The following is a 19,904-nucleotide window of genomic DNA, read 5'->3' on the forward strand; positions in this document are numbered from 1 at the left end:
CAGGCTGAGTTAAGTGGCAGAGAGGTGGCAATGAGCCAGCTGGAGAGCTGGATGCAGTTATAGTGATTAATTGGATTTTTCTTTTATAAAGCATAAGCAGCTAAGGCTTATTCCCACAAGGATAGAGTAATGATACTAAATACAAGGACTAAAGACAGGATTGGTAACATCTAGAATAAAATTTTGTAGATATTTTTTGCTGTCTTCAAAAACAGAGATCCTAGAAATCACTTAATGAAATTCAAAAAACCTTCTGCCATGCTTCCAGGCCAGCACCACAGAGAGGACTGATTTCATATGCCCCTCCCTCAAGTACCATCTTGTGTATAATCACAGATTATTGTTATTTCTGAATGCTAGCTATGAACAATTTTTTGAACAATTTTAATAAAATTTTGCTTATCTCTATTATTTTCAAAATAAACATATTTTGTAAAGAAAACCTATAAAACATCAAAAGGTATTTTGCAACCCTCTTCAAAAAAGCAAGTTTTAAAATACCAGTTATAAGAGAAACTATTTTTTTTACTTTGAACTGTGATAAACCTATTTCAATGTAGATTCAATAGAGTTGCCCATGAAAAGAAAATATTGCAGCCTATGGAGTATTTTTATTCACAGCATATTATTTGATGACCACAAAACTTCTATCAAGTAGGTGGAGTGAACGTTATTTTTTCCATTTTACAAAAGAGATTATAACAGCTCCACGGAAATAAATATTTTATCCAAAGATACCATAGCTGGTAAATAGCAAAACAAATTCCCAGTTTGGGCTCTGTATCATTTATAAAGCAATCTCAATCCCCTCTCCCACATCAAAATAAGCAAACAAAAATTTCACAAAAAATGTTTTAGATTTTAAAAAATCAAATAGTAAAACACATTCATATGCTACCAGAAACACTCTAAATTGTTTAAAAGAGAGTTCGCCTAACAGATGTTCTGGCAATGTTGAACGGAGGAAGGGAGAGGACTTTCTCAGCACTCTCCTCCATTCCCAGGTAACCAATAAATTTATTCTACCAGGGCATTAGCATCCTTACTTTGTTGTTCTACCCAAAGCAGTGACACTAATGGAAGAAATGTGGCCAGGTAAGAGAAGCCCTTCTGACTGGCTAAGGGGAGTGGCACTTTGGCTGGTAAGAGCCTCTTCAGTTCTCCTTACCATTTTGACAAGCCTTGACTAAATTAGAAGATCAAAGAATATTTGCATCAACTAATAACAGTATCATATGTTGTTGACAAACGACTAAACCCCCAAATACTAAACTTCTCAGGGAATATTTAGAGTAAACAGACAATAGATGATAGAAGGCTTTGTAGTATATTCTGTAATTGTATCAAAAGAGATTAAAGAAAAGCACATAAGGGATGAAGCATTTTAATATTGGAAATTACAGTATACATCAAAATGTTCAGGTTGAATATCGAGTAAAGTTTTAACAGTTTTGCTCTTATAAAATAACTCACTGAATTGAGCTACATCCTGCAGAAGCTTTTCTGTACAACCCTGTGCTCCATTTAAGTTACAAATGGAATTTTCGTAGGCTATTGCTTCTTCCAACCTTAACAGAAATTTGACATTAAATTAAATTTTCTCCTCATCATCACTGGTCATCAGAGAAATGCAAATCAAAACCACAATGAGATACCATCTCACGCCAGTTAGAATGGTGATCATTAAAAAGTCAGGAAACAACAGATGCTGGAGAGGATGTGGACAAATAGGAACGCTTTTACACTTTTAGTAGGAGTGCAAATTAGTTCAACCATTGTGGAATACGGCATAATGATTCCTCAAGTATCTAGAACTAGAAATACCATTTGACCCAGCCATCCCATTACTGGGTATATACCCAAAGGATTATAAATCATTCTACTATAAAGACACATGGCACACGTTTATTGCGGCGCTATTCACAATAACAAAGACTTGGGACCAACCCAAATGTCCATCAATGATAAACTGGATTAAGAAAATGTGGCATATATATATATATATACACACCATGGAATACTATGCAGCCATACAAAAGGATGAGTTCATGTCCTTTGCAGGGACATGGATGAAGGTGGAAACCATCATTCTCAGCAAACTAACACAAGGACAGAAAACTAAACATCGCATGTTCTCACTCATAGGTGGGAATTGAACAATGAAAACACTTGGACACAGGGTAGGGAACATCACACACCAGGGCCTGTTGTGGGGTGGGGGCCTGGGGGAGGGATAGCATTAGGAGAAATACCTAATGTAAATGACGAGTTGATGGGTGCAGCAATCCAACATGGCACATGTATACCTATGTATCAAACCTGCACGTTGTGCACATGTACCCTACAACTTAAAGTATAAATGTTTAAAAATTTAAATTTTCAAATGAAAATTCTATTTCTATAGTGGCCAAAANTATTGCGGCGCTATTCACAATAACAAAGACTTGGGACCAACCCAAATGTCCATCAATGATAAACTGGATTAAGAAAATGTGGCATATATATATATATATACACACCATGGAATACTATGCAGCCATACAAAAGGATGAGTTCATGTCCTTTGCAGGGACATGGATGAAGGTGGAAACCATCATTCTCAGCAAACTAACACAAGGACAGAAAACTAAACATCGCATGTTCTCACTCATAGGTGGGAATTGAACAATGAAAACACTTGGACACAGGGTAGGGAACATCACACACCAGGGCCTGTTGTGGGGTGGGGGCCTGGGGGAGGGATAGCATTAGGAGAAATACCTAATGTAAATGACGAGTTGATGGGTGCAGCAATCCAACATGGCACATGTATACCTATGTATCAAACCTGCACGTTGTGCACATGTACCCTACAACTTAAAGTATAAATGTTTAAAAATTTAAATTTTCAAATGAAAATTCTATTTCTATAGTGGCCAAAAGCCTTCATATAAATACAATAAAATGTATTTTCTATTGACAGCCAAAGCACTGCCAGAAACAGCATCTATGCCAGGGAGGAAATTAAACATTTATTTCAGGAAGGAGAATATTTAATTTTGTTGTGCTTTTGGATTATGATTAATCAAAAATTCCAAATGTGTTCTTATGTGTAGCTTCTGAATATCATCATCTTCTTAACAAAATTAATAAGAATAGACAAAATTTATTAAAAATATTTAGTAGAATGGAAATACTAAGTGTTATGAAAAGGACAAAATTTTCTGTTTGTTACCTTCTATTATGCAAAGCAATTAGACAGTTTTGTGACATAAATTTAACGTTTGTTCTGTGTTTCCAAACTGAGCTATTCCCAAATTTTTAACTGTGTACATCCTTCTGTGAGTGAGCCCAATAGTGACAACATAGATTAGATTTTGAGAATCAAAAATAAAACATTAAAATTTATTATATTTTGGCAATAGAAACACATTGTGTACATTGGCCAATTCTAAACATTTTTAAGATCCTTTAAAGGTAGTATCATCAATTATCAGATATAGGCACATTGAAATGAGATACTCTTAGCCTCCCAAATTAGCAACAACAAAGTCAGGTAATTTCCAATACTAGAGATAACCTGAGGAACTAGTTTCTCTCATCCATTTGGGTGGGAATTTAATTTGGTCCAATCTTCTTGTGAAATAAAATTGAGAATATTTTCCAAGAGTCACAAAAATATTCATGTGATTTGACCTATCTCTATCTCCGAAACATGAAAATTGGAAATTTCATACATAATCATTGCAGAACTATTTTAATTTAAAAAAAAAAAGAAATAAACTACCAAGAGTAGATGGTAAGTACCAGTTACATATATATGTATGAAACCTGTAAAATAATATGGAAAATGCTTAAAAGATAAAGTTAAACCACAGGATCCTAATTTACACACATACATGATTACAATTTTATTTAAAATATATAGAAAGAAACATTTCAAAATCTTAGCAATTATTACATTTGGGTAGTAGTAGGGCTATGAATATTTTTTGTTATTTCTATTTTTTTTGTATTTTGTATAATAAACATATAACCTTGAATTCAGAAAATTGAAAACAAAATAAATAAAAGAAGTAGAAACATGTAATCTAAGTTTCAGTGTAGCCATAAATTCAATTTTTTCCCTTATATGAATGAAATCACCATTGATTCTTAAGGCTTATATATTGTATTTAGAAGCTCTTAGTATACTGATCCACCTCATGACATTGATTAATAATTGAAAAGAAAGACAAATAAAACAAATACTTAAACATGTCTAGCAAGTTAGTAGAGACAGCAGCTGATTAATTTTGCTTTTTATTTCATGCATTACACTGAATAATACTGAATCCTTGGTAGAACTGAAGCATTTTTTCAAATGATAAAATCCAACCCTCAGACAGAGAGTCAAGATAGGGTATCTCTAAAGGATATCTCTAAAAGTTTATTTTCCCTCTTCAAACAGCAACCAATCCCAAGGAACCCTGAGATTTGTTCACATTACTTAAAGACACAGTCCAAGTACATACATAAAAGTTAATTATATTTAAAAATAAAATTAATTTCAGGCCAAATTTGATGTAATTTATATTACAAATTTCTGTGGAGATATATAGGTCTTGGTGTCTAATGATGAATACTACTCCATTCTCTGCTTTTCTATTCTTAAGTTATATTTGTAATACATTGATGATGTTAAAATTATATTCTTTTCAGGGCAATCTCGGAAGATCATTTTAAAATATAATTAATAATTATTTGCATTAAAAATTGAAAATACTAAATACTAGAATAACAATTACAGCATAAACTATTTGAAGCCAAGATAAGAGGGTTTTTAATTTTATTTTTTATTTTTTTGAGATGGAGTCTCACTCTGTTGCCCAGGCTGCAGTGCAGTGGCATGATCTCAGCTCACTGCAACCTCCGCCTCCCAGGTTCAAGTGATTCTCCTGCCTCAGCCTCCCAAGTAGCTGGGATTACAGGCACCTGCCACCACACCTGGCTAATTTTTGTATTTTTAGTAGAAATGGGATTTCACCATGTTTGTCAGGTTGGCCTTGAACTCCTGACCTCAGGCAATCCACCGGCCTCAGCCTCCCAAAGTGCTGGGAGTACAGGCGTGAGCCACCGCGCCCAGCTAAGAGTCTTCTAATAGAACCAATTGAGAGTTATGGAGTTAAATTTCCTAGAGGCTTATCAAATTAGAATGACTTTCTAATTTCAACCCAATGGTGACATCTATTGGAAAACCTCACTAGATTTAATGTTCTCAAAAGAGTTTATTAAATTGAGAGTTTACTTGCTTATTAACCAATTAATCTAATGTATGTAATTCCTATTACAACCTTTGTTTCTATCTCTATAACTTCCTGATATCCTGGATGGACCTTTTATGAGGGTTTTGGGGTATTATTTTAATATTAAACTTTTCTTTTTTAAAAAAAAGTATGATTTTGTTATTTGGTCACTTCAACTTTTAGTTTTTTTATTTGATTAAATTTCTTAAGGTATTACATAGATTCCTCTGCCAAAATGCACTTCAAAACATTTTGCATTTATAACTGACCTTTGGGATTTACTTAAGGCAAATCTAATAGTATTCAGGATTAGCCAGTTATGATCATCAGACTGGTAAGATAATTTTCAGCTCTTAAGGAATCACTGAGTTCCTGAAGCCCAGTGGAGGAGTGAAATACAGTTCTGGGAACAAAGTCAAGTCCCCAGGGTAAGGTCATCTTGAAGTGGTAAAGAAGAAGGAAAGGCAGGGATAACAGCAGGAGGGAAGTTTCTCTATGGGTCTGAAGAGGATGCTTTTGTGCAGGTTTGGAGGGACACGCTAGAATACACACAGGCATTGAGTGAATCGTCCATTGTCTCTGTGTTAGTGTTTCTATGCACTGTCTGTGAGCCCATGAAAGGAGGGGCTGTGCTACTTTCTGGCCACACCCTTGAGTCACAGTATATAACCTATTGAGGTGGCTGCTACCCCACTGACATTCAATAATATTTTGAACAAATTGATTCCATTTCATCTATAATATTCCATCATTGTATTTGCTTTAAAACCTAGATTGTTTACATTGGTTCATATTTACTATTGCCATCCCCATCCCCAGAATGACTATAACTGGTATTTATCTGCTAATGGAGCCTGGAAACAAATACAACCACCTCCTTATGCCTTCACCCACAAAAATAGCCCTGTCAAACTGCAAGCCAAATAAAGCAAATAAAATTTAATAACCATTTTTTAAACTGTTAAAAAAAAAAATAGAAGGGACCTTGTTTTTCAAGTTAATCAGTCCTCTGTGTTACATAGGTTGTATGAATAAATTTAAATTTTACTTTTTGCCTGTGATGGCAATTTCACATTGGCCTAAATACTTGGTGATAAACAATTCTTTTATATTTTCTGTGTACTATGGATTTACTCTGAGTGCCTATAAGTGATGATAATTCATCCAAAGGTAGAATCCTAGGACTTCTAATCAGAGCAAGGTCAAGAGCAATTGCAGCTTGTACTCTATATAACTACACTTGCCTTTTTGCCATGCAACTGTTGAATTTCTGAAAAACATAAATAAATTAAAATATCAGATAGGATATTTAACATAATATGCAAAGGATTGACGGGATTAATATACTAATTTTCATATTACTTTTAATCTAGGTGTCATACTGAAAGTATAATTTTAGTGGCTTTGTAAAAGCACTGACATAAGCAAAACTATTTGGGGATAAACAATGAAAAGACATTTCTATAATTTATATGCAAGGAAAGCCTTCAAAGAGGTTGAAATATCTAAAGTCTTGCAATGTTGACTCTATTAGTCAGGATAGGCTATCTGTTGTAATAAACAGCACCAATATCTCACCTGAACGCAAGATTTATTTCTTGCTCATATCACATTCCTTTGCAGTCATTCAGGTGTTTTTCCAGTTAGTGCCTCCACCATCCCCTATGGCCTCAAAGTCTTTGCATCCTCAGCATCCACGGCTGTATGATGGAAGAGAGCAAGCGTGGAAGCATCTATACATCTATAGGGGTCAGGAGATGTATGCAACATACTTGAACTCTAATTCAAAGTAATTTTTTATTTAGATGGGGTTACATTTAAAGGCTTTTATAAAGTAAGTCAATATAAAGAGAACCATTAGATAATTAACAATTATCTATTGTTGATATTGAATTTCACTATTAAGGCAAAAACAAATTTTAAAGAAGTTTGTGAATGACTGCAATGTGGCATCTAAGGTCTGTTCCAGGTCAAAATTCTGTTACTCCATGACCTGGGTCTGATTTCCCCCACATTCCTCAGTTTCAGGTAAGTCATTTCTAGTTAAATCTACGTTCCTTGGCCCACGGTTTTTCTGAGCAAAAGTTATGGATATGTTGAGCTAATGGTGTATCCTCAATAGAGCCAAGGGGAACTATAAGCATGTGGTACACTGACCACAGTCTGAAGGATCAGGATTTCCATTTCCCAAACATGCTGTGACCTAGAAGTTGTTAAGAAACACCAAGATATGTATATAAATAACCCCTAGACCTAACTGGTTTTAAAGCACCTTATAGCAGAGATGATAGTTGCCTTTTCTAATGGAACGTCAGGTTTGAAAAAAATCTAGGGAAATCCACAAAAAAGTAAAATGAGGCATTATACATGTGTCATGACATTTTTGACATTTGTTTGTCTCTAAAACATTCCTGGTTGGCCTAACAGAATAAACTCAGAAGACTGCTGGCTAAGGGTCATCCATTGTTATGGGTTAATTATGTCTCTCCCAAATTTATATGCTAAATTCCTAAACCCCCTTACCTCAGAATGTGACTGTATTTGGAGATAAAGTCTTTAAAGAGGTAACTGAAGTTACATGAGGTCACTAGGGTGGGCTTTAGTTTGAGGTGACTACTGGTTCTTGCAAGAGATTAGGGTATAGACCCACAGACAGGAAAACATAGGGAGAAGATGGCCATCTATAAATTAGTTTTCTCTTGATTTGTCTTGAGAGGAATCCCTCTGACAGACTTAATTCCAAAGTAATACTTAGGTCTATATGACAGTATGCTAGGGATTGAGCCAATTTGCAGAACTCTCCTAAGTTTAGAGGCTGATCCTCAGAAAGACCTTATTTTTAGAGCAAAAGTCTCTAAAGTACAATTTAGTAAACCACTGTTCATTATGAATATCCCAAACAGAAAGAGGAGGAGAGGGAGGCTGGAAAAGTTTGAATCTGTGTCCCTTTGTAAGAGATAATTTAATCTTATTTATATTCAAGCACATAAAGAAAAAGTAAGTCTTGAAAGTAAGACACAACATCATTACTGAATTGGCAAAAGCTGGAAGCATTTCCCTTGAAAACTGGCACAAGACAGGATGCCCTCTCTCACCATTACTATTCAACATAGTATTGGAAGTTCTGGCCAGGACACTCAGGCAGGAGAGAGAAATAAAGCACATTCAAACAGGAAGAGAAGAAGTCGAACTATCCCTGGTTGTAGATGACATGATCCTATATCTAGAAAGTCCCATCATCTCACCTAAAGGATTCTGAAGCTAAGAAGCAACTTCAGCAAAGTCTCAGGATACAAAATCAACGTGCGAAAATCACTAGCATTTCTATAAACCAACAACAGTCAAGCCGAGAGTCAAATCACTAACAAACTCCCATTCACAATTGCAACAAAAAGAATAAAATACCTAGGTTGCAGCTAACTACATGGAGAAATATAAACCACTGCTCAAATAAATCAGAGATGACACATACAAATGGAAAAACATTCCATACACAGGAATAGGAAGAATCAATATTGTTAAATTAGCCATACTTTCCAAAGCAATTTATAGATTCAATGCTATTCCCATTAAACTACCATTGACATTCTTCACAGAACTAGAAAAAAACTATCTTAAAATCAATATGAAATCAAAAAAGAGCCCAAATAGCCAAGGCAATCCTAAGCAAAAAGAACAAAGCTGGAGGCATCATGCTACCCAACTTCAAAGTATACTAAAGGGCAACAGTAACCAAAACAGTGTGATACTGGTACAAGAATAGACACATAAACAAATGGAACAGAATGGGGGACCCAGAAATAAGACTACACATCTAGAGCTATCTGATCTTCCACAATGCTGACAAAAACAAGCAATGGGGAAAGCATTCCCTGTTCAACAAATGGTGCTGGAATAACTGGATAGCCATTTGCAGAAGACTGAAAGTGGACCCCTTCCTTACACCATACACAAAAATTAACTCAAGATGGAATATAGACTTAAATTGTAAAACTCAAAACAATAAAAACCCTGGAAGACAACCTAGGCAATACCATTCAGAACATAGGTACAGGCGAAGATTTCATGACAAAGACGTCAAAAGCAATTGCAACAAAGCAAAAATTGCCAAATGGAATCTAATTAAACTAAACAGATTCTGTATAGCAAAAGAAACTATCAAAAGGGTAAGCAGACAACCTACATAATGGGAGAAAATATTTGCAAACTACACAACTGACAAAAGTCTAATATCCAGCACCTATGAGGAGCTTAAACAAATTTACAAGAAAAATACAAGCAACCCCATTAAAAACTGGGCAAAGGACATGAACAGACACTTCTCAAAAGAACACATACAAGGGGATAACAAGCATGTGATAAAAAGCTCAATATCACTGATCAGTAGAGAAATGCAAATCAAAACCACAATGAGATACCATCTGGCACCAGCCAGAATAGGTATCACAAAAAAAAGTCAGGAGATAACAGACACTGGCAAGGTTGCAGAGAAAAGGGAATATTTATGAAATACTGGTAGAAATGTAAATTCGTTTAACCATTGTGAAAGCAGTGTGGTGATTTTGCAAAGAACTTAAAACAGAAGTACCATTTGACCCAGATTATTGTGTGTATACTCAAAGGAATATAAATTGTTCTACCATAAAGACACATCACTCCACTATTCACAATAGCAAAGACATGGAGTCAACCAAGTGTCCATCAGTTGTAGACTGGATAAAGAAAATCTGGTACATATACATCATGGAATACTATGCAGCCATAAAAAAGAATGATATCGTGTTCTTTGCAGGGATATGGATGGAGCTGGAGACCATTATCCTCCTGACTCAGGAACAGAAAACCAAATACCGCATGTTCTCACTTATAAGTGAAAGCAAAATGATGAGAACACATAGACACAGAGGGGAACAACACACACGAGGGCCTATCAGATAGTGGAGGGTGGTAAAAGGGAGAGGATGAGGAAAAATAACTAATGGGTATTAGCCTTAATACCTGGGTGATGAAATAATCTGTACAACAAACCCTCAGGACACAAGTTTACCTATGTAACAAACTTGCACATGTAGCCTTGAACTTAAAATAATGTTTTAAAAAAGTGAGACATTTTAACTTGCATTTATAAACCACAGCAGTGTTTCCCAAAGTGGTCCTCTTGGAACACTAGAAGGGTTCCATGATCAAATGGATTCAAAAAATACTGCACTCTCTATCACTCCAGGACTCACGATTTTCATAGATATATAAAAGGCCCCAAGAAATCTTCCAGTTATACACAAAACTTTTAAAACCTTTAATTCTCTCAAATCCAGAATTTCTCAAACCTATCTGACCATGAAACCATTATTAGAATTACTAGCAAACACCCTGTGGTACCACAGTTTGGGAATATAATTTAGAACAAGAGTTATAAAGAAACAATCATAGTGATAAAACTGTCTATGCAGGTGACTATAGGCATGCACCACCACACCTGGCTAATTATACTAGAGTTACAATGTTAAAGGAATTGAAATTCCCTTCCTTTAATAATAATAACATTTCTTTGTTTTGAGCAAAGCAGTGCATTTGGTCATTCAAATATATGATCTCTCACTTCTTAGAATGCTTATTTGATTATATATTTCCTTAACTTCATGCACCATGTTAAGTGCTAAAGCACATGTAAAAGCTCACAGTTCAGCCTTTTGCTTATTTGCAAAAATTTTTGGCATTTATTGGTAGTAGAGTAATGCCCTTTCTAAACTGGGTTAAAAGGCAGTACGAATAACAAAGAGGGAATCATCTGTAAGCATGACTTGACTCCAATTACTCCTAACTGACAGGGCTAAGTAGTTCTGTGTAATCTCTGTCAAAAAGATGACTGGCTCAAAGAGGTTTGGCCCTTACCCATTGGCAACCATCTTAGTTTTGTGATTGTTTATGCCAAAAACAATCCGCTCAAACCATATGCATTTCAGACAGAAAAATAACATCATCCAAAATGGTATAAAGTTATGTGAGAAGTTAACTGTTTCAAATAGATTGATCATTTTATTTGTTTTACAGTCGTGTATGGAATATTTTCCTACCAGCCTTGATTCTAAAATGCAATAGAACAGATAAGCTATATTTAAGATGTGAAATTAGTAGTAGGTTGATTTTGTTTAATTTTAAAATATCTAACTTGCATATTTTTAAGAACCTGGCCTTCGGATATTTATTCACATTTGTCTGAAACTATAGATAGTGTCAAAGCTGGAATGTATCCAGGGTGATTCATCACAATAGGGTAGGTAGATGCTGACAATTTCTGACTGGCAGAGACCAAATTGCTTCATTATCCTCAATTAACCCCAAAGATTAACAAGCAAGTGAACCACCTGCTACCGTTGTTTATGTGAGATTTTAAGAGGGTTGGGAGGCAAACTGGACTTGGACCATTTCTTGATAAAGATGTCCCAATCCCACCCCCACCAAACACAACTCAGTCAAAGCAAATTCTCTACATCTATTACTGCTGAGGAATGCATAATCTTGTTAATTAAAGGTCTAATTAATTCTATTTGTTAAATATATTACCATGATTTTAACTCATTTAAAGAAATTTTATCACTTACAAAATCAACAAAAATATTTAATATTATATGTTCCTTTTCACTAATAAATCTTATAATTGATGACACCTTAAAATTAAATAAAAACTGTTTCACTGACACTTTTTTAAAAGAAATCTTTTAAACAGAATTGGATTTATGTTATATGTTGGTTCATGATACACAGTCCTCATTAGAGTGTGTGTGTTTGTATGCAACTAATAACAGAACATCAAACTACACAAAGCAAAACTAATAGCAACAAAGGAAGTAAACAGCAATTCAGCAATAATAATTGATTACTTCAATACTCCACTATTAATGCTGGATAGAACAGCTAGACAAAAAAAAGAAAGAAACAGAAAATCTGAACAAATCTGTAAACATATATAGATGTAGACATCTATATGATATATGTAGACATCTATAGAACATATAGCATAACAACAGAATATACATTAGTCTCACATGTACACAGAACATTCTCCAGGATAGACCATATCCTTTAGAACTTATTGAGGCCACAAACTTCAATAAGTTCTAAAAGGAGGAAGCAATACAAAATATGTTCTCTGACTACAATGGAATGAAATTAAACTCAATAGCAGAAAAGTATTGGGGGAAGTTACAAAAATGTAGAAATCAAGTAACACTCTCATAAATAACCAATGGGCCAAAAAAGAAATCAAAAGGAAAAATCACAAAATACTTTAAGATGAAAGACAATGAAAATACAGCACAGCAAAACTTTTGGGATGCAGCTAAAGCTGTGCTTAGAGGGAAATGTATATCTCTAAATGCCTATATTAGGAAAAAATAAATATTACAAATCAATAACCTAGCCTTCCTGCTTATGGCACTGGAAAAGAGCAAAAATTAACTTAAAGCAGAAGGAAGGAAATAATAAAGATTATGGCAGAAACTAACGAAATAGAGAATACAAAAACAATAAAGAAAATCAATAAAACTAAAAGCTGGTTCTTCAAAAAGATCTACAAAACTGTCAAATGTTTGGATAGCTAGAACAAGAAGATAACAGAGAATACTTAAATTACTAGAATTAGTACAAAAATGGGGATATTACCACTGACTTTACAGAAATAAAGAGGTTAAAAAGCAATACTATGAACAACTGTAGGTAATAAATTAGATAACTTGGATGACATTAACACATAGAAAGACACAAAATGCCAAAATTGACTCAAGAAGAATACTCTGAAAACTACAAACATTCTTGAAAGAAATTAAAGAAGATTGAAATAAATGGAAAAACATGGCCCAAGTTCATGAATTGTAAGATTTAACATTGTTGAAATGGTAATACTCCCCAAACTGAACTACATATTCAACACAATTTTTATCAGAATTCTAGCTCACTTCTTTGTACAATATGACAAACTGATTCTAAAATTCATATGAAATTTAGGGGGACTTAGAATAGCCAAAACAAATTTGCAAGAGAAGAACAAAGCAGGACTCACATTTCCTGATTTTAAAAATTAACTACAAAGCAACAGTAATTAAGACAACATGGTATTGGCACAAGGGTAGATGTACAGATCAACGGAATATAACTGCCAGTACTAAAAATAAACCCATACATCTATGGCCAACTGATTTTTGACAAGGCTGCCAAGATCATCCAATGGGGAAAGAATAGTCTTTTCAACAAAGGGTACTGGGGCAGCCAGAGAGCGACAGTGAAAATAATGAAATTGGATCCTTACCTCAAACATCCACAAAAATTAACTTAAAATGGATCAAACACCAAAATATGAAAGCTATCACTACAGTAGCTTAAGAAGAAAACAAATGGGTAAGCCTTTATGATCCTGGATGTGACAATGGATTGTTAGATTTGACATCACAATCATAAAGTCTTAAAATAGACTTCATGGAAATTCAAAACTTTTGTGCTTCATCCTCCTTAGAAAAGTGATTATTTTTTTCCTTTTTTTCTTTCCTTTTTTTAAAGAGAAAATTGTTCAGAGTCACAAATACTTCTGTGCTTCAAAGAACACCATCTAGAAAGTTAAAATCTACAGAATATAGATGCACTTATATGGTGCATATGTATGTGCAAATCATATATCTGTCAAGGGACTAACTTGTATCTAGAATCTATAAAAACTTTTACAACTCAATAAGAAGAAGACAAATAACCCAATGTAAAACATGGGCAAATAGTTTGATTAGACATGTCTCCATGGAAGATATACAAATGGCCAATAAGTATATGAAAAGATGCTTCAGAACATTGGTCATTAGAAAAATACAAATTAAAACTACCGTGAGATACTACTTCACACCCACTAAGATGGCTAGAATCAAAAAGTCATATTCATAGTGACAGAAGACAGGCAAATTCCTAGGCCGACAGGGATGGGTCCCTGGTAAAACTCAACCTCAAGCGAAAGACAGTTTAAAGCCTGAAAACTGAGCTGCCGCTTCTGGATACAGTCCACAACTGGAGTGAGAACTTCTATCCCCATCTTACCCTCTCTCTCTATCAGTTCCTTCTGGATGATGCCTTTTAACCAATGCTTTTTCCATAGCTCACCCATAGACAAATCAGCACGCATTTCCCCATTGTAAGCCCATAAAAGCCCTGGACTCAGCCTGACAGATGGCTACCTGCTCTCAAGTCGTCTCTCACAGCTGAGAGCTCTCCTTCCGTAACTCAATAAAATTCTTTTCTGCCTTACTCACTCTCAGGTGTCGTCTGCCCACCTCATTCCTCTTTGTCTCAGGACAAGAACCCAGAACCTGCCAAAGAGCAAAAAGAGCTATAACACTCCTGCTCGCTGAGCTATGGGAGTGAAGAGCTGTGACATTTCTTGGGGACTCAGACCTTGGGATTCCCCAAGCAAGAGCTGTAACACCCTTTGGGGCTCCACAATTGCTGGCATCTCTGGGTTTTTGGGCACCACCATGTTCCCTTTGTCTAGACGCCAGACATGGAAGCCACTTGTGGCATGCTCAGTCCAGCTGCAAGCTGAGCTGGAGTATGGCAGGCTTGGGATTTGGCCTGGCTGCAAGCCAAATGCAGCCTGCCAGGCCAAGCAGGCAGAAGGAGCCCAGGAGTCCCCAAGCGAGACCTGGGCAGAGGCAGCAGTGGCCATAATTCTCAGCTCGCAAAGTGGCCCTGAAGGAATCTTGTAACAATACAATAACAAATGTCAGCAAGGATATGAATAAACAAGAATCCTCAAATATTGATGGTGGGAATGTAAAATAGTGCCACTGTTTTGAAAAACAACCTAGCAGTTTCTAAAGAGGTTAAATAGTCACCATATAACCCAGCAATTCCATTTCTAGGTATATTCCCAACAAAAATAAAAACATATATCCACACAAAAATTGTACATGAATAATTATAGCATCATTATTTATAACAGTTAAAAGGTGGAAAAAACCCAGGTGCCTGTCAATGGACAAATGAATAAACAAAATGTGGTATAGCCATATAATGGAATATATTTATCCATAAACAACTGAGTACTGATACATCATACAACTTAAATAAATCTTGAAAATATTATATTAAGTAAACAAAAGCCAGTCACAAAAGTCTATATATTATATGATTTCAATCACGTGAAAATCCAGAATACAGAAAGTAGTAGAAACAGAAAGTAGATTCATCGTTGTTTGGGATTAGAGGTAGGGTATTGGAAGACAGGCAGTAATAGTTAAAGGGTATGGAGAGTTTTTTTGGGTTTTTTTTTTGAGGTGATAAAAATGTTTTAAAATTGACTGTGGTGATGGTTTCAAATTATCTTTGAATATTCCAAAACCATTGAATTGTACACTCTAATAGGGTGAATTGTATAGTGTGTGAATCCTCTCCCAATAAAGCTATTTTTAATTGATAATTAATATAGGTAAACAAATTGAGGGAACTAGTGGAAGAATTAGACAATTTCATCATCATAATGGAAGATTTTAACATATCTCTTCCAAATATTGATAGATCAAGTGAATAAAAAAATCAGCTAACTATGGAAAATTTCAACATAAATAACACTGAATGAATGGACCCCGAAATCAGAATACATGTCCTTCTAAAGCACACATGGAACAGTTACTAACTCAATCATGTTAAGGCCATAAAGCAAGTCCCCAGAGTTTCAAAAAGTTAGGTCACACAAAACCCCATTCTATCACTACAATGCAATTAAGTTAGAAATTAATAACAAAAAGAAATAACAAATTTATCTCATATATTTAGAAACTAACCCATAGGTAAAAAAAAGAAATTTTAATGAAAATTTAAAAAATTTTAATATATTTATCCATTTTAAGAAATCTGAAATATGATAAATGTATTAAAGCTAACTATAATAAAAAATTATACAAGTACATACACTGAAGTCTTGAAGTTTCTCAAAGACTGTTATAAGTCAGTATAAGCACTGGATAAGAAGAAATTTCTAGCTGATAGGCAGGATAAATTACTCAGCTATACAAAAATATTTAGGCATTGCTGGGATACTCACAAATATTTAGGTGTTGCTGGGATACTTGTCTATGAACGGCGCTATGGGTAACAAGCTTACAAAGCCAGACTTTTTTTTTTGACTCTCCTCCTGTAAATACATGATTCTCAGTATCCATTGACATGGGAAACACGTTGGAGAGTTCCTGATTTTTGTGATTATACTCCCAGCAATAATTATTCCATCCAAAATGATATTCGGAGATGAAGAGCCTGAAAAAACAAGACTTGATGAGATTTTTTCCTAAGATTTTCCTTTCCCTGCCCAAAGTAGTCAAAATTTAAGTACACCTATTTTAATCGGCCTCCTAGAAACAACATCAAACTTCAAGAAGCAAAACATACCCATGTTTTATTTCATGGGGCACTAGTTGATATGATAATTTTATAAATGCTCTAGATATTTTACTCACCCAACTTAAAATAGATTTTCCCTGGTAAACAATGATATATTACATACAGGAAAAGTTGTACAGAACTACCTAAAGTACGTATAATTAGGAATACCACCAAATTAAAATACTCTCTTTTTTGTAGACACACTTCAAGTAATAATATTTTTAAAACATCGGTAATTGGTTAAAATACAACACTCATATATCCAGTAGATACAACTTTGCTCATTATCAAACTAAAATTTCTGGAGTTTAAATTGTCTTTTGACATTTAAAACAAAACTTAAATGTTAGAGGATAAAACTGTAGCAATGGAGCATGGTCGGCTTTTTGTCCTATACAGCTATCAGTAAGATGAAGTATTTCTGAACTAAAATCTAATAAAATTTCAATAATACTAAGTTACTATTTCAAAGCCCTTAGGAATGTTTCAAGACATGTGAAGAATAGAATTATTTATAGAATATATTGGCTTCCTCTGAACAATGCTCAAGGAGAGATATATCTCTTTACTTAATGGCTTACAAAGCAGGTTCTCTTAAATATTATAAACCCAATGAGCGCATTTCTATTCTATGTTCTCTCTCTAATGAATGGCACTTATAATAAGAATGATATAGGTTACCACTGATTAACTATTTTCTTTGCATCAGGATGTGTTACATCCTTTACCTCTCTTACATATACACTCATGGCAATAAAACAAGGTAGTTCTTAAGATTATTATTATTATCACTATCATTTAATTTTAAAGATATAAAATCTGGAACCACAAAAGTTTAATTAGCCAAGGCCATGTACCCAGTAAACATTCAATTCCAGGTATGCAGTTCCCAAAAGCCTGGAAGATTTCCTTCATTGCATGATTTCATTTGCTTTTCCTTGTTATCAGCCAGCTATAAAACAAAATCCAAATAGGTATGTATACACCCCAGAGTGAGAAAAATATGATTGCTTTTGACAGTCTTTCAGGCTCCAGAATAAAACACAAGAATTGTGTTGACCTGCAGCAAGAAATTATTTGTCCTACTTTTGGCCTGCCTGTTTTATTTTCCAGTGAAGATCAAATATTTCGTCAGGCCTCCTTTACGGAGTTGTGTTGTTGGTTTATTTTCAAATAGCTTCTTATTCTCAGAACACACCTGTGTTAAACTTAATTTTGAATAACTTTAAAAGATGAAATAGTGAAAGTATTGTTTTTGATGTGTGCTTTTCCAGAGTCTTCCACAACCTCGTTTTGAGCAGCAGCTGTCAAATTTTAATGTGAGTAACAATGCACATCTATGGACTGGCTGGACTGCCAGGCTTGGAACAGGACGGGGATTTCCAGATGATTCTGAAGCAGGTGACACTAGGGTGACACCTCAAGAAAAGTGATTGTATTGAATATGATTATAATCTTGTTTAAATTATAAGGGTGGCCAGAAGAGGAGTTCCAGGGTCAGATGAACCTATAGTTAGATTTTATTTCTGTTGCTTTCTAGCTCTGATTTAGGACAAATCTTTTAACCCCTTAGCCAGTGTTGTGAGGATTTAAAGAGATCAAATGGGAAAGACTTTCACTCTTCCTTTTTGAAGCTCAGATCTTTGCACAACAAATCCAGTTTTCTTTCTATTCCACAATACTACCTCTAAGAAAGGGCAATGTGCTGCCTGCTCCAAATGCTGTGCCTTAAAAATGCTGCCAGTCTTCTTAAACTCCTAAGCATCAAGCCAAGGCTATTCATTTCCTTGATGATTAATCTTAACACTCACTACTTTTTGAATTTTCCACTGCACCACTTTATTTTGGCATTCTGGGCCTTCTTTTGGCAATAATGCCATTTGTTTGGAGAAATACAGTGAGGGTAGAAATGTAACACTTCACACCACAGTTTATAAGGTACCATGTTCCAGGCAGCAGGAATTCACCTGAGCTTTGTCACAGAGGCTTGCTGCCTCTCTGGTTCCTTTGAATATGGCTGGCAGGTAGCTTAATTCATTTTGGCTTGAGCAGCTTTTGCTCTGGCTTCAAGTAGAAGTAAAGTACCTTTTATTACTGGACACACTTCAGGAGACATAAGTACGTTGGAAGACGCTAAAAGAGTATGTTCTCTACTCTAGTAATAGCTGTGCTACAGAAGAGGATAGAAAAAAATTTAAAAGTCAGGAATTTGTACTTTAATCTTTATGTATATAGATCCTTGGTGAAACGCAAAAGAATATTCTCTGATTTATTAACTTCTTACAGCCTACGGAATTTCCATCTTAACAGGGCTCTTAATTTAAAGTGAGTTTCTAATAGAAAGCGAATGGTAGTAAACTTTACAAAAGGATAGAATGGTATAGTCATTAAAACATTATTGAAGTAATATGAAATACTTATTTGAAATGACTACTGGCATCACCAGAAAGGATCTTTAACCTTTCAGTAATTTTATAGTTCTGACTCTTATTTCCAAACTTAGATTTCATCAGCACTAACAGAAAATATAAGAACAGTAGCCTCAGTGCAGGTTTAGTTTATATTTTGCCATCTTTAATTTACAGTTCTCTAGTAAACCAAAATAATAGAAACAAAAATTAGGCTAAAAAATAGTTACTAAAACTAATTATTTTGTAGTTGTATTTCTTTCAGGCAATAGTTTACCCTCAGGAATCTAATTTATGGCACTTATTTCCTCCAGACCAAAGTATGAACTTTGACTCCACAGCTTCCAGACTATGTGACATTGGTGATATTCAACATCTCTAACCCTCCATTTTCTTGTGCATAATACAGGAATAGCAATAATTCCCTCATAGATTATGGAAGCATCAAAGACCAATGCTAAAACATAGTGGGCACTCAACAAATAATAATTTTTTACCACACTATGATATGAATATTTTAAAGTAAATAACAATAAAGATTAAGTGGAATTACAAAGGAAGACAGGCAAGGCATCTTCATGGGATGTCTAGTTGTTTGAAGAATGGAATCATACAAAGTTAATTGCTATGAGAAACTTAGAAAATCAGTGTTTGCATTTCTTTAGAATCAAACACTTGAGTTTTCACTGTTTCAAGGTTGAGCTCATCAAGCTAGTATTTGGTTTTGATGAATTTTATGAATATTTAGTTTTTCTTAGTATAACCATTGTGTCTAAAGTTCACATTTATGGGTTCATCTATGGAAGAACACTGCGTA

At 34.7% G+C, this 19,904-nt stretch overlaps 1 pseudogene; it reads left to right on the forward strand.

The window, feature by feature from the left end:
* The window catches only part of LOC108529303 (elongation factor 1-alpha 1-like), a 121,703-nt pseudogene that overhangs the window by 58,081 nt on the left and 43,718 nt on the right, over positions 1-19,904 (forward strand).

The sequence above is a fragment of the Rhinopithecus bieti genome, unplaced genomic scaffold (genome assembly GCF_001698545.2).
Source record: "Rhinopithecus bieti isolate Rb0 unplaced genomic scaffold, ASM169854v2 scaffold_5882, whole genome shotgun sequence".
Lineage (NCBI taxonomy): Eukaryota > Metazoa > Chordata > Mammalia > Primates > Cercopithecidae > Rhinopithecus > Rhinopithecus bieti.